We start from the raw sequence: 12825 nt of genomic DNA on the forward strand, positions 1-12825 counted from the left end.
GCAACCAGATAAGATACGTCTGAGAAGACCAAGGGTTGAATTTGCCTTCTTACAGATATTGCTGCAATGATCATTCCAAGACAGGTTGTCAGTAATATGAATTCCTAAGTAGGTGGTGGAAGAAACTCTTGTAATATCCTTTCCATTCAGCGAGTAGCCAAAATCAAGAGGTGTTCTCTTACTAGTTATCCCAAGATGATAGCACTTAGTTACATTGAAGGAGAGTTGCCAGGTCTCCGATCAAAAGAAAGAGACGATCAAGATCCTGTTGGAGAGCTTGGCAATCCCGTAGGGTAGCTACCTTTCTATATAAAACACAGTCGTCTGCAAACAGACGTAAGTTTGACTGAACAGAAGAAGAAATGTCATTAATAAATAAAAGAAATAACACAGGGCCCAGAACAGAGCCTTGAGGGACCCCAAAAACAACTGGCCTGGATAGCTCGGTACAAACAATTTCCATTTCCTCTGACAACGACTTCTCTCCCTTTGAGGATGTAAAATTTCGGAAGCCATAATTTATACATAAAAGACGTTAGTTAATGTTACAAAGGCTGTACACACTTATTTACAACTGAAATTTCTTTATTGGGTTATTTCATGATTTATATCTTTCTTTGGAATATTTCGAGACCACTGCGAGATGTCGATTTCACAATAAACCTTCCGCAAGGAGATCCGGAGAGAACTTTATCGGTACATTTTATCATATAATTCAAAGTTATTCGATCAGAAACTTACGCTTCCCCCACATCAATACTGCTCTCATCCATTTATGATAAAACGGCTGTAAAAATGCGCTGAATGTTCTCCAGAATCGTCTTTTTGTATGTCAAAACACCTTTCCGCCATATATTTCTTGGTAGCAACAATGTTTGCCGCCGTGGCGATCCCAGAACCCTTTGCGCAAAACAGAGGGATCTCGTTATTCGCAACCCAATCATTACGCACATACGCACGTACCTTATATGCACGCGCACTTGAGCCCTTACTTACGAACTTACTTAGCAGTTACACCCTTACACAAGCACTCACACACTTACATACGTCCTTACACATTCGCAAACACACTTACGCACTAACATACGCACTGAGGCACTTACATACACACTTACTTACGCACTTACTCCCTAACTCACTCACTACGCACTTATGTACGCACTTACGCATTTTCAGACACAGTTGCATAAGCACTTGCGAACATACATACGCACTTACACATTTACTTACAAACCTATTAATATTCACACTTACACACATACACACTAACATACGCATTTACACTAATTTACTCACATACGCACTTACACACTTATATACGCACTTACTAACTCACCCACTGCGCACTTACATACGCACTTACGCATCCACATAAGCACTTTCATATGCACTTAAGCATTTACATACGCGCTTACACACTAACTTGCTCACTTACGCACTTACATACGCTCTCAGGAACCTAGTTATGCACAAACGCACCTACTTACGCACTTAAGCTCTTACTCACAAACTTACGCACTTACATACTTACTTAAGCACTTACACACTAACATACGCATTACACATTAACAAACGCATTTACGCACTAACATACACACTTGCATACGCTCTTACTTACGCACTTACTCACTATGCACCTACATACGCACTTACGCGTATTCAGGCTTGCTTATATACGCACTTGCGAACTTACATACGCACGCACACGTTTATTTACGAACCTTCCATTAACATGCGCACTTACATACGCACTTACTTATGCACTTACACACTAACTTGCTCACTTACGCACTTACATACGCTCTTACGCACCTAATTACGCACATACCTACGTACACGCACTTCAGCACTTACATACGCACTTAAACATTCACAAACGCACATACGCACATACGCACTAACATACGCACTTACATACACACTCACTAACCTACTCACTACGCCCTTACACACTCACTTGCGCATTTTCAGACACACTTACATACGAACTTTTTAACTTACATATGCACTTACTCACATACGCACTTACAAACACACTTACACATTCCCATACCCACTTTCATATGTACTTAAGCATTGACATACGCACTAACATACGCTCTTACTAACCTACTCACTCACGCACTTACATACGCCCTTTGGCACCTAATTACGCACATACACACCTACTTACGCACTTAAGCCCTTACTTACGAACTTACGCAGTTACACACTTAAGCACTTACACATTTACAAACGTACTTATGCACTAACATACGCACTTACACATTTTCAGACACAGACACACTTACGACTTTACATACGCATTTACCTATGCACATACACATTTACTTACGAACTCTCCCATTAACATATGCACTTAGACGCTTACATACGCACTTACGCATTCACAAACGCACTAACCTACGTACTTACCACTCACGCACTTGCTCACTACCCTACTCACTACGCACTTACGCATTTGCAGACACACTTACTGACGCACTTTGATCTGCACTTAAGAATTTACATACTAACATACGCAGTTACTCACTAACATACGCACTTACACCCCAAGTTACTCACTTACATACGCATTTACATGCACACTTACATACGCACTTGAGAACTTAAATACGCACTTACGCAGAATAAACCTTCCTCAATAAAAAAATTGCATAACTTTCTTTGGAAACTGTTTTAAAGTGGTTCACCCACTTCGCCTTGTAAAACATGTGCATATGGGAATTTGGAAAGATTTTGTTTCAAAACCTTTTACTTGAAATCAAAACAAGTACGGAAGGCCCCGCCCTAACGTCCGTCGACGAAGGTTGTTTCGCACAATTGCTTAGAAAAAGTGAATTATATCGATTGTGAAATTTTGTGGGATTCATTCTTCTGTTTCTTTAATCGTGTAAACAACTGTTCAATCAATCTATCCTCTTCATCAAGTAAGAGAAAAAATACCTGGAACCAATTTTTACTAAGTACAGAGGTGCCAATCGCCGCTTAACTGTGAAAAAGGGCGAAAGCGGTATTTTAAGTGTTGATTACCAAGGATTTAGGGTTAAGTTCATACCCTTGGTGTTCAAACCCAATTGTTGTTGGTGTTTACGAAACACTTTTGTTCAAAACCAGCGGTTTGAACGTCCTATTACTGAGAGTGCTTACAGACCTAGACGCAATTACAATCGTTCATTCCTTTCAATTAAACTTGTTTTTATTGTGCCACCATGCTTGCAAACTAAACCTTCATATGTTCATTGTATCACCGCAAACGATAACGAGAGAGTTATCACCCTCCAAGCACTCGAACACATGTTTGCCATCAGAATTTGATTGGGCCATTTAACATCCTTATTAACGTATATTTTCAAAACATTGCCTTGTTTTTAAAACAAGCCCTTGAAAAGAAGATTAATCTCAAATTGAAAGAGAGCCAAAGTAGGCAATTCAGTTTAACCTTGTGTGACTTTCTGTTTTACATTTAGGCCAAACACCAATATGTTGAACCTTCTTTGATCAAAGGGGTGCCGAAAGAGTTAACTTTTTAATGATTAAAAAGGAATCCACCTAATTTATCGGAGCCGATTGGACGGGGCCGGACATATTAAATACTTTGATCTGTCTGATCTAAATAGCCGTATTTTGAAGTTACCTGTCGATTAAACTTGGAAGCGAACTCACATCAGTTAGTTTCAACTCATTTGTCACTGCTGAACAGAAAATAGCAGAAAGATAATAAAATCACATTACATATATATTCCACACACCCATGTTATTTCACACGACTTGGAAGAGCGGTTAGTTACGGCATGTTTTATAGTTTATAAGCACATCAAAAAGTACAAAAAGCTGAAAAGGAAACTTTGATGAAGCCGCGAGGCCTGCTGTCCGGCTAAGTCACAGTTAAATGAAAGTTTTATGTCGTTTATGAGCCATGAGGAGTCTTCTGGGTGCCCTACCGATACTGTACAACTCTTCTTTCAAACGGTGGATTCGTTAACCATAGAACGGTTTATCACTCGTTATTTATCTCCTGTTTTTTCGATTACTGTTGGTTATGTAATTGACTAAAAGCTCTAAGTATAAAACGGTTCTGGAAAGCGCTATCACCTTTCATAACCATTTGAGTTAAATTGAACAGCTGTGATCAGGATATACTTCTTGGCGATTTGATTGATTAATTTCAAAATGATTGATTTAGTTTTAATTGATTTAGTTTTCAAATAGGCTTTGCCTTAAATTCTAGTATAACGTCTCACTTGCCAAGTCATGAAAATTGATGATGAAATCTGAGGAGTCTTCAATTTTGGAAAGTAACGACTCTATCCTCTATCTCATCTGAGGTGAAAGTAAAAATTCCTTCTACATAAGGCAGAGTCTAGAGAGCTCATTAACACCCAGTTGTCTTTTAGCCAAAGGACGAGACTGAGGGTGTACGTGCAATAAAGGTTCGCGTGAGAGATATACGAAATTCAACATTCGTGATTAACACGAAATAAGAGTCTTAGTCTACAGAAAGTCTCTGAATATTTGGCTTCTGTTGCAACGGCCTTAGTTCGTTTCGTTGACGCCATGTGCGTCCATAACTGCACGAAAAAAAAAGTTAGTAAGAGTAAGGTATGGTTGTGCCATTGAGATATTCAAACTCTTTACCTTTTTGAGACAGGTACTCGGTAAATTCCAGTTTTGTAATAGCCAAGCCTCTTTAATTCCTAGTCTGCGGGGGCAGACGAGTTTTTCGGCGCGGTGTTCACACGCCATCTCGGGAACGCAGACTACATTCCCTCGGCTAGGGAACAAATTCCGTAAAATGGCGTCTGTTTTCACGACCTGATTGATTTGAAACCGTGAATGTAAGGAATGAATCCCCTTTTTGAGACTTTCCGCGACTACCTCTATGCAAAAACATGAATTTTCACACCTTTTAGACCCTTAAGTCTCAGTTTTTTTTCGCCCCCATTCGCCTTTATTAAGCTGTCCAATTTAAAACTTTACCGAAAAATGTGTTAATGAGCTTGCATACCGTATTTTCCTCGGGCTAAGAGTAAATTAAGAACGTTTTCAATTCGCCCCTTTGTTTAATGGGTAGAAACGTACATAGAATAATTGTGAAATGATAGATTAAGACGAAAACTAACCAAATACTTTTGTATGGTTGCTCAACTGCTTAACACTATCTTGAAAGTCCGAGTTTGTGGCCGAATTAAGTCTGTGCTTTAAAAAAACGGTTAAACCTTAGAATCAGTACAAATTAATGTAACTTTATCTATACCATGAGAAAGTTTTCTGTCTAAAATCCTCAGAGAAAAAAGGAAGATTGCGATGTTCCCGACCGTGTAGACCAAAGTAGTTTCGTTATTTTGAAACAATTCTTTGGTGTGTCATAGGTTCATGACTTTTCGTTTTTCCCTTGAAATTGTAATAATAAAAGGCCAAATATTTCTAAACTTGTTGTGATAATTTTTCTTACAATAAGGGTTTCCAGCGTAACATTATAGCCTCTCAAAAACACCCTTGATCTATGAGTTTTGAACCTGTAACTCAAAAAACGAGCTCGGTGACCACCAGTGTTGATATGATAACATAACGTCGGAGAGTAATCAAAACCTGATGGGTCATAAACTGAGATTTTCTGGTACCATTTTCAGGGAACTTAGGAAAATGTGGGAAAAAGATATATAAACGACGGAAGCCACTTTGAGCTTCATTACTAAGGGAACTTGGGCCAAGTGTACTGGAACTGGAAGACCTCCTTAAACTGAACGAATGCGACGTGAAACCTATTCTTCATCGTGGCAAAAAGGAGCTAATACCAAAACAAATTTGTCCAGATTTCTTATAGCGAAGCAACTTTGACAGAAGGTTGAAGAGTTTGATAGGAAGGAGAAAATACAAATGTCTTGTAGTTCCTTTACAACACCATCTTTCGTTAGTTTTATCAAAGAGATTAAAAGTTTGCTCCAACAGCTTTCAACTTATGTATGAAACAAGACAATCTAGTTTCATCAACTGAGTCGATCAATAGGTAAATTAACCACCGTAAAGAGTTTGTTAAGCTGACGTTTTGCGCGTCAGCCCTTTGTAAGAGTGAATGACGAAGGGCTAACGCTTAAAACGTCCGGTCAGCTTTGAAACTCTTTACGGTGACCAATTTACTTATTGATCGACTCAGTTGATATTTACCAATTATTCGCCTCAGACTCAGTTAATATGGCTGAAAATTATTATTCAAAATATTATTAAAAAAATTTCACTGAGCCTGAGGTTTTAATAAAATTGCTAACGAGCTTTCGAATTATACTTTAATTTCTGTAAATGAAGAAAGCATTGCACATTTTTTATTGCAATTGTACTGATTACTCGTATCAAATTCAATCATCAAAAACTTCATATATATATATAAGTGCTCCGCCAAACTCAATAGCATCTTTTGTGCTCTTTGCAGTTGAAATGTTTCTTCTATCGCGTTTAACAATTCCTCAGAGGTATTGACGAAAGGTGAGGCAGCCATTTTGAAATTTAGCGCTCCTGCTATAATCATCTCACGCGAGGTGATTACAGCGAGATATGACACAATCCTCGATCAATCAGAGCGCGCGCATCTCTATAGTCAGTGGGACAACTATTCTAATAATAGCAATAACTGCAAACTAAAGAATAAATCCTGTAATGGTTGGTACAATTTCTAAAGTGATGACCAAAAGTGATAAATATAGACAAAAACGCGCCAAAACACATCTCAGTAATAAATGATATCATATCCATGCGTATTCCAATTTATAGAAAGGAACTCAATCGTCCAGACAGCATATGAGAGCACACCATTTTCCGAAAAAAGATTTCTGTTTACTTTTGGTGCAATATCTTTATAATAATGTTTGTCATAGACCTCAGACTGTTGCTGTTTACTATACATTTTTAAATTAAGCGATGCGCACGCGATGTATTTATGTGTAAGCTCCAATTCTTCCTTTACGTAACGGGTGGACTACTTGCATAAAAAGTGCCGGGTTGCCGGCAGCCTGAATGAAACCGGTGTACTGACCTTCCTGAGGGCTTGGGTAATCGCCTGTTTACCCATAAACATTTCAAAAACGGAATAGCTAAGAAGAAACTCTACAAAGTTAGTAAAAGTAACTTGATCAAATAAAAGCAACGAAAATTGGGATTATGTAATAGATGTAATAACAAACTAAACGGATCCAGTGAAGTTTAACATTCCACAGTGTTAAGCTTTTTTTCAGGTTTTCTTGTTTTTGAGAATTGTTGCCATTTAAAATAAAAAAATATTTCTTCTAAATATTTTGAGGTTTAAGTGATGACATATCCAAACGGTGGTTCTTCAATAACTGTTTTCCAGGTTCAGTTAGAATTTCTCGCGCAGAATCTTATCGAGTCAGGAAAAGGGAGAAATCAAAATCAAGATCTAAGGGCAAGGAAGAACATGGAGACACTCAACCCAAACATGTTGCTGCGTCCCAAGACAGCACCGTTGGACCCAACATTGCCGGATCAGCTATGTTCACTCGGTAAACTTGAAATTAAACCAAGCGTCTAAGTTTCTCTTTAACTCCCAGACGTAACTCACCAGGAACATCTCCTTGAATGTTTAATATGTTACTCTACAGGCAGGTGATGAAAAGAGACTAGATTACCAGCCAAACAGCGTTATCCTGATATAGCAACAAAGTTTCTCAACTCGGCTGAAGAGATGTTCGAGAGAATTACTCATCTGATTTTGGATGTTCAAAGGCTTCAGAAGATGCGTGCCTATACTTTGAGATGTTTTCGTGATGCGAAGCACAAAACTACCCTGAACTGGACGGTAACGACCGAGTATTTATATGTATCGTTGTAATAGCTTGACCTCAGAAAATTGATGTATATTTTATAAAAAGTACCAGACCATACTTTCCATCGGTTTACTGACTTTGCGACGTGGAGATACCACGAGAAAACTTAACATGGGGTTGCAGACAACAAACTTAAAAAAAACTATACCACGTCATACATATGGGAAACTGGAGACTTTGATTTTCATCTTATTCGATTCAATGGAAATTTAACCATGACCGAATTGAAAAAGGACTAATTGGTTACGACATTGAGAAATCCAGGAACAACACTTTTCTTCATGACCTCTCTTTCAAAACTTTAAGTCCGTTGATCACCCATAGATTTTTTTCTCTCGTCACCGCACATTCGCCAAACTATCGAAGCTCGATTTGAGGCAAGTATCATAAGAGTGCATAACACTACGCTACCATGATTTTCAGTCATCTATCTACTTCAATTTGAAATCCGGCGACAAATGGTTAGCGGATTTGTTACGTTCAGAACAGCTAATCTTTCCTAGAAGAGAACGTCAGCCTCAAACTTTGAATTTGTCTGTAGAGACACTCCACCCCTTCTGCATGTCCTACATTTCTCGGAAAGGAATTTAGGATGTCCATTTCACTAACAGTTTGACACTAGCTAAACAATCACTTGTTAAAAATATGGCGGTTGTGACCTTTGAAATCTTCACTCCCTGCAGCATTTCCAAATTTAGACACATCTTACCACCACAGAGTGGACTGTGAGAGGAACTTAATTGCAAGGTTTTGGTTACCAACTGTTTATTTCATGTTTACAAAATCTTACGTGTAAAGCCTAACACTGGTAAAAAATTAAAAAAATTATTTTTTTAATTACTTTTTATGCTGTGAACATTTTTCGGTACCGTTTTTGACCCACGTCTGAGCGTCGTATCCTAACAAATTTTAAATTCGCTTAATTTTGGGGATATTTGAGTTGTTCACGCAACAAATTGTTAATATCTTTAGTAAATGAATGTCGCAAACAGGATGTATATTTTTTAAAAATAAATAGAAAAGTATTTCCATCGTACAAGGTAGGAAACGAGACACGAATCAGCAGAAATCTGCCCGTCACAAGAAAAAACAGATCAGAGTTCGACTCGACCACCAGTCAGGTAAAAGGGAGTCATACTTGTCCAGCATATCAGTTAACACTGATCACAATACGCTGAAACCAGCGAGGGAAATTTATCAAGTTTTTGAGCTGGGAGGTAAAAACACAATTGAATAAACAAGATACACAATCCTATTCTAACTTGGAAGGCATTCCTATACTTTAACAGAAGGCGAGGCACGGGTTGCAGTTATCGTTTGAAAGTTAAGCCACTGACTTACTGAATGGCAAACCTTTCTCTAAAACCCGCAAAAAAACACACCTCCTGCTGTATTTATCAACTCAATGAATTTCTCGAAAAGGAATTTTGTACGTCCACTTTACAAACAGTTTGACACTCAAGCAAAACAATCGCGTACAACCCGCCCACATACTTTTCGTCAAGGGGGCCGGGCGCACCCATGTTGGACCCACGTCAGTGGTAACCCATTACATGCCCATCGTGAAATGACGCATTTGGCAAGATTCCGGAAACACTTTATCACGTGCTAACCACGAGTGTCTGTCGAAGTTCACTAAATGACTCATACAAAAAATCCAATTATGGTCTGAAAGGCTTCGAATTGCTTGCCTGATATGAAACGATTTGAAAATACAAAAATTAAGGCTACATGGCCAACGATAACACGTTTTCGTCCTTCAAGAAATTTCAAAATGAACGCTAACTTTTGGGAATAGATAAAAATCTCTCTCTGAATATCTTAAATCGTCTAGGATAGCCAAGAAACGGGAACGTCCTCAATCTCAGACTTCGAGCGCTTAGGAAGTACCTCAAATAGAAGGGTTCAATAGCAAGCGGCCAAATGATGATTTGAGAATAAAGATATCCATTAAGTGGTGAATTTCAAATGAAACAAACAGAACCCTAATTCTCGGCTTTGCGCGCGACATTTCTTAAAAGTGTTGCTTAACCGTTACCAACGTATAATAAAACTTTTAAAAAACAATTTGCTGTGTTGTTGCAAAACCAACAAGCTCTTGACGCAAACCGCCTTTAGCGTTTGACATGAACTGAGCAGTACTCAACTAAAGAAAGATAAAGGATCAAAAGATCACGGCCGAGATAGAAATCACAAGAAAACAATCTTTCAGCTAATGGCTGACTTTTGAAACGTTGAAATAGGCGAGCAGCTGCAGATGCTTCGACGAAAAACGCGACAGCAGGTTTTGTCCAAAATCGCTTCAGGTGTCGGCAATACTGCACGTGTATCTTTTGTACTGTGCACTGAAACCCAAACGTGGAAACCTACAGCCACATGTCTCCACGCTGATATAATAGTATTCTGAGTCTCCATATATTGATTACAAAGAAACACGTGTTCAAAGAACCAGGAACCACAAAGATTTTTTCGGGCAGCTATTGTGATAACGCACTGTTCACAATAGAGTCGAGTGTCACTTGATATTCTCCAAAGTTTAAGGCGAAGCATTTTGGTTGTTTTCTTTTGTGAAGAAACCGTATCTGCTTCTAGAGTTACGTTCATGAAAGGCTAATTTGTCAAAGGATTTAAACCCTAATTGATGCGTTAGCCTGCAACCTTTGGCCCGCTTTCGTGTTTTGATGACTAATAGCCAATTACATCGGAGAGTGATACTTAAAGCTCCAAGACAGCTCGTTTTGCCATTAACCTGGCCTTAAAACTCAAAAAACCAAAAAACGAAACAGCTAAACAACACAATTTCGGGTAAATAAATGTTTCACAAATGGCTGAGTACAAACAAATTGCTGTGGTTTGAGATAACAGTACGGGTATCGCCATATGAGTTTTATCGTAGACGGGTCTTTGGCGCAAGCCGGGCCATTTGCTTCTTCCCTAATGAGAATGCCACCCACCATACGGAGATAACAGTTCAGTGGAAAAGTAATTGCTTGGACATCCGCCGGTTTCTTTTCTTGCTGCGAAAAAACCCTGGTCGGCTGAAGTAAAATTGAATAATTAGACACGGTAATAGCTTTACTTATAGGTACATGCTTCAACGCGCTATCCGAATGTTGAGGAAGTCTTTAAGTCAATGGAGATTGAAATTTTCAGCATCGATTTTATCTTACAAGCTCTTGGACAGGCAAGTACGAAAGAAGCGTTTCTCAATGCTGAAATAACCCATCTGCCAGATTAATTGCTGGGCAGGCGCAGCTCTTTTAACTCTTCACGAACAGCTGTCATTTGCGGCGTGTAATCGTATAGCTTCAATTTGTGACAACAAGACAGAACGAGCATGTCCAACCACTATGCAAGGCGGATATAACCAGCATGTGTTCATTTCTATTACCAAGCTAAACCAAAACATTTGATTGCAGACTAATAGGTAGACAGACGCAAAGCGAGGAACGAGTTTACAGGCTAAACGGAACGCGCAAACTAGTACTTTCACAATTACAAACGCATTTGACACCGTTTGGTGTAAATCCTCCGTAATGAAATGTTGTCCAACACTTAGAGGGAAGTAAAAAAAGAGTGAGAAGGTAAAAAAGAATGTAGAATTATGTACTTCACTTTTTCATTGTTTCTCTCCTTTCCTTACAATCACAGTTAAAGCTGAAGTGACCTATGCTAAAATAAAACTGTGTATTTTAATATTTCTGAGAACACGAGCCCTGTGTACTGTCAGCTCACAAAATCTCCATCACGCAAAAAAACCCGGGTCAGAAAACTAAATTAGATCAGTTTAAGGTTCCTTTTACTTCAAGCTCCCTAATGGAAAGCCTTCGCGAACTTCTCAACGAAAACATGTTCATCTGTTGACCATCTTTACTGATCTTATTTGACAACAAGCGAGCAGTCAAAATAGAGAGCGGAGAGCTAAGTCTGTTACACTGTTTTCGTAGCACTTTGGGCCATGTTTGCTCTACAAATAAACTTGGCACAAATCCTACCGTCGGATTCACTCAACTCGACAAGTAGTTCATTCGGTATACAAACCCGCCATGGAGGTTTGCTCAAGAGGAAACGTCCTGATAAGAACGCGGAGTCGGTGAATTTTATGTCCACAAAAAAGGCAGAATTCTACATGGGCTAACCACTGTCAGATTGTCAACTTAGCGCTTCGTAAGCCGACGTGTTTCAGAGACTATGGAATGGGTGCTCTGCAGGACGTTATCTTAAAATGTGCATCTAATCTGCAGCTTTACAGCAAGCGAACGACAACACCGCATTAACTCTGCCTTACAAAACGCAGACACGACTTAGCACGACAAACAAACGAGAGAGGTTTAACAGAAAATTTAACGAGGTAAGCTTGTTAGAAGAAAATCACTCCAATGATGTTGATTGTTCTTTAAAGTAACCTATAGTCAGGTCCTTGTACACAAAATTAGATTTTAATACAGACAAACCGCAAACGTACCAGGTGGTTTCTTAAAAGAAGTGACCTAACGATCACGACAGCTCGTTGGCATGCTCTTTTCTTGAAACGAAAAGTTTACCTCTCTAAAGGTTTCCTATATTTCGATGTAAAATGATGCTCGCAAATTCTTAGTTTGTGAAATCAAAACGATCTAAATTATGCATGATGCTGATTCAAATCTCTGAAATTCCAGAAGGGGATGACTTCAGATTATTTCAAGGCACTGACTTCTTACATTCTTGCAGATCAAAAATGTGCACGTATACGTTACTTCGCAAAAAATTCAAGAAAAATAAATTCCAATACTAAGGAAGACGTCGCCTCTGGATTGTTTTTTCGACGTGTGCGGATTTCCTTTCCAGAATACGGACCAAACGGAAGCGAAAGACAAGATGGATTTTTAGACTTTTAATACTTTAGATTTAATTGTGTAAACTTGCGGATAAATAGCGTTTATATGTGCCCCTTGGTGAACTAAATCAAGTAGAAACTGAGCGACACTGCCAAGCATGACATAAACAA

At 38.8% G+C, this 12825-nt stretch overlaps 1 long non-coding RNA gene across 1 annotated transcript; it reads left to right on the forward strand.

The window, feature by feature from the left end:
- The first annotated feature begins 7375 nt into the window (after window positions 1-7375).
- On the forward strand, window positions 7376-8675 carry LOC148734387 (uncharacterized). Its single transcript, XR_015998667.1, has 2 exons — window positions 7376-7514; window positions 7618-8675. It is a non-coding gene; the product is annotated as an uncharacterized LOC148734387 (long non-coding RNA).
- The last annotated feature ends 4150 nt before the right edge of the window (window positions 8676-12825 follow it).

The sequence above is a fragment of the Stylophora pistillata genome, chromosome 3 (genome assembly GCF_964205215.1).
Source record: "Stylophora pistillata chromosome 3, jaStyPist1.2, whole genome shotgun sequence".
NCBI lineage: Eukaryota > Metazoa > Cnidaria > Anthozoa > Scleractinia > Pocilloporidae > Stylophora > Stylophora pistillata.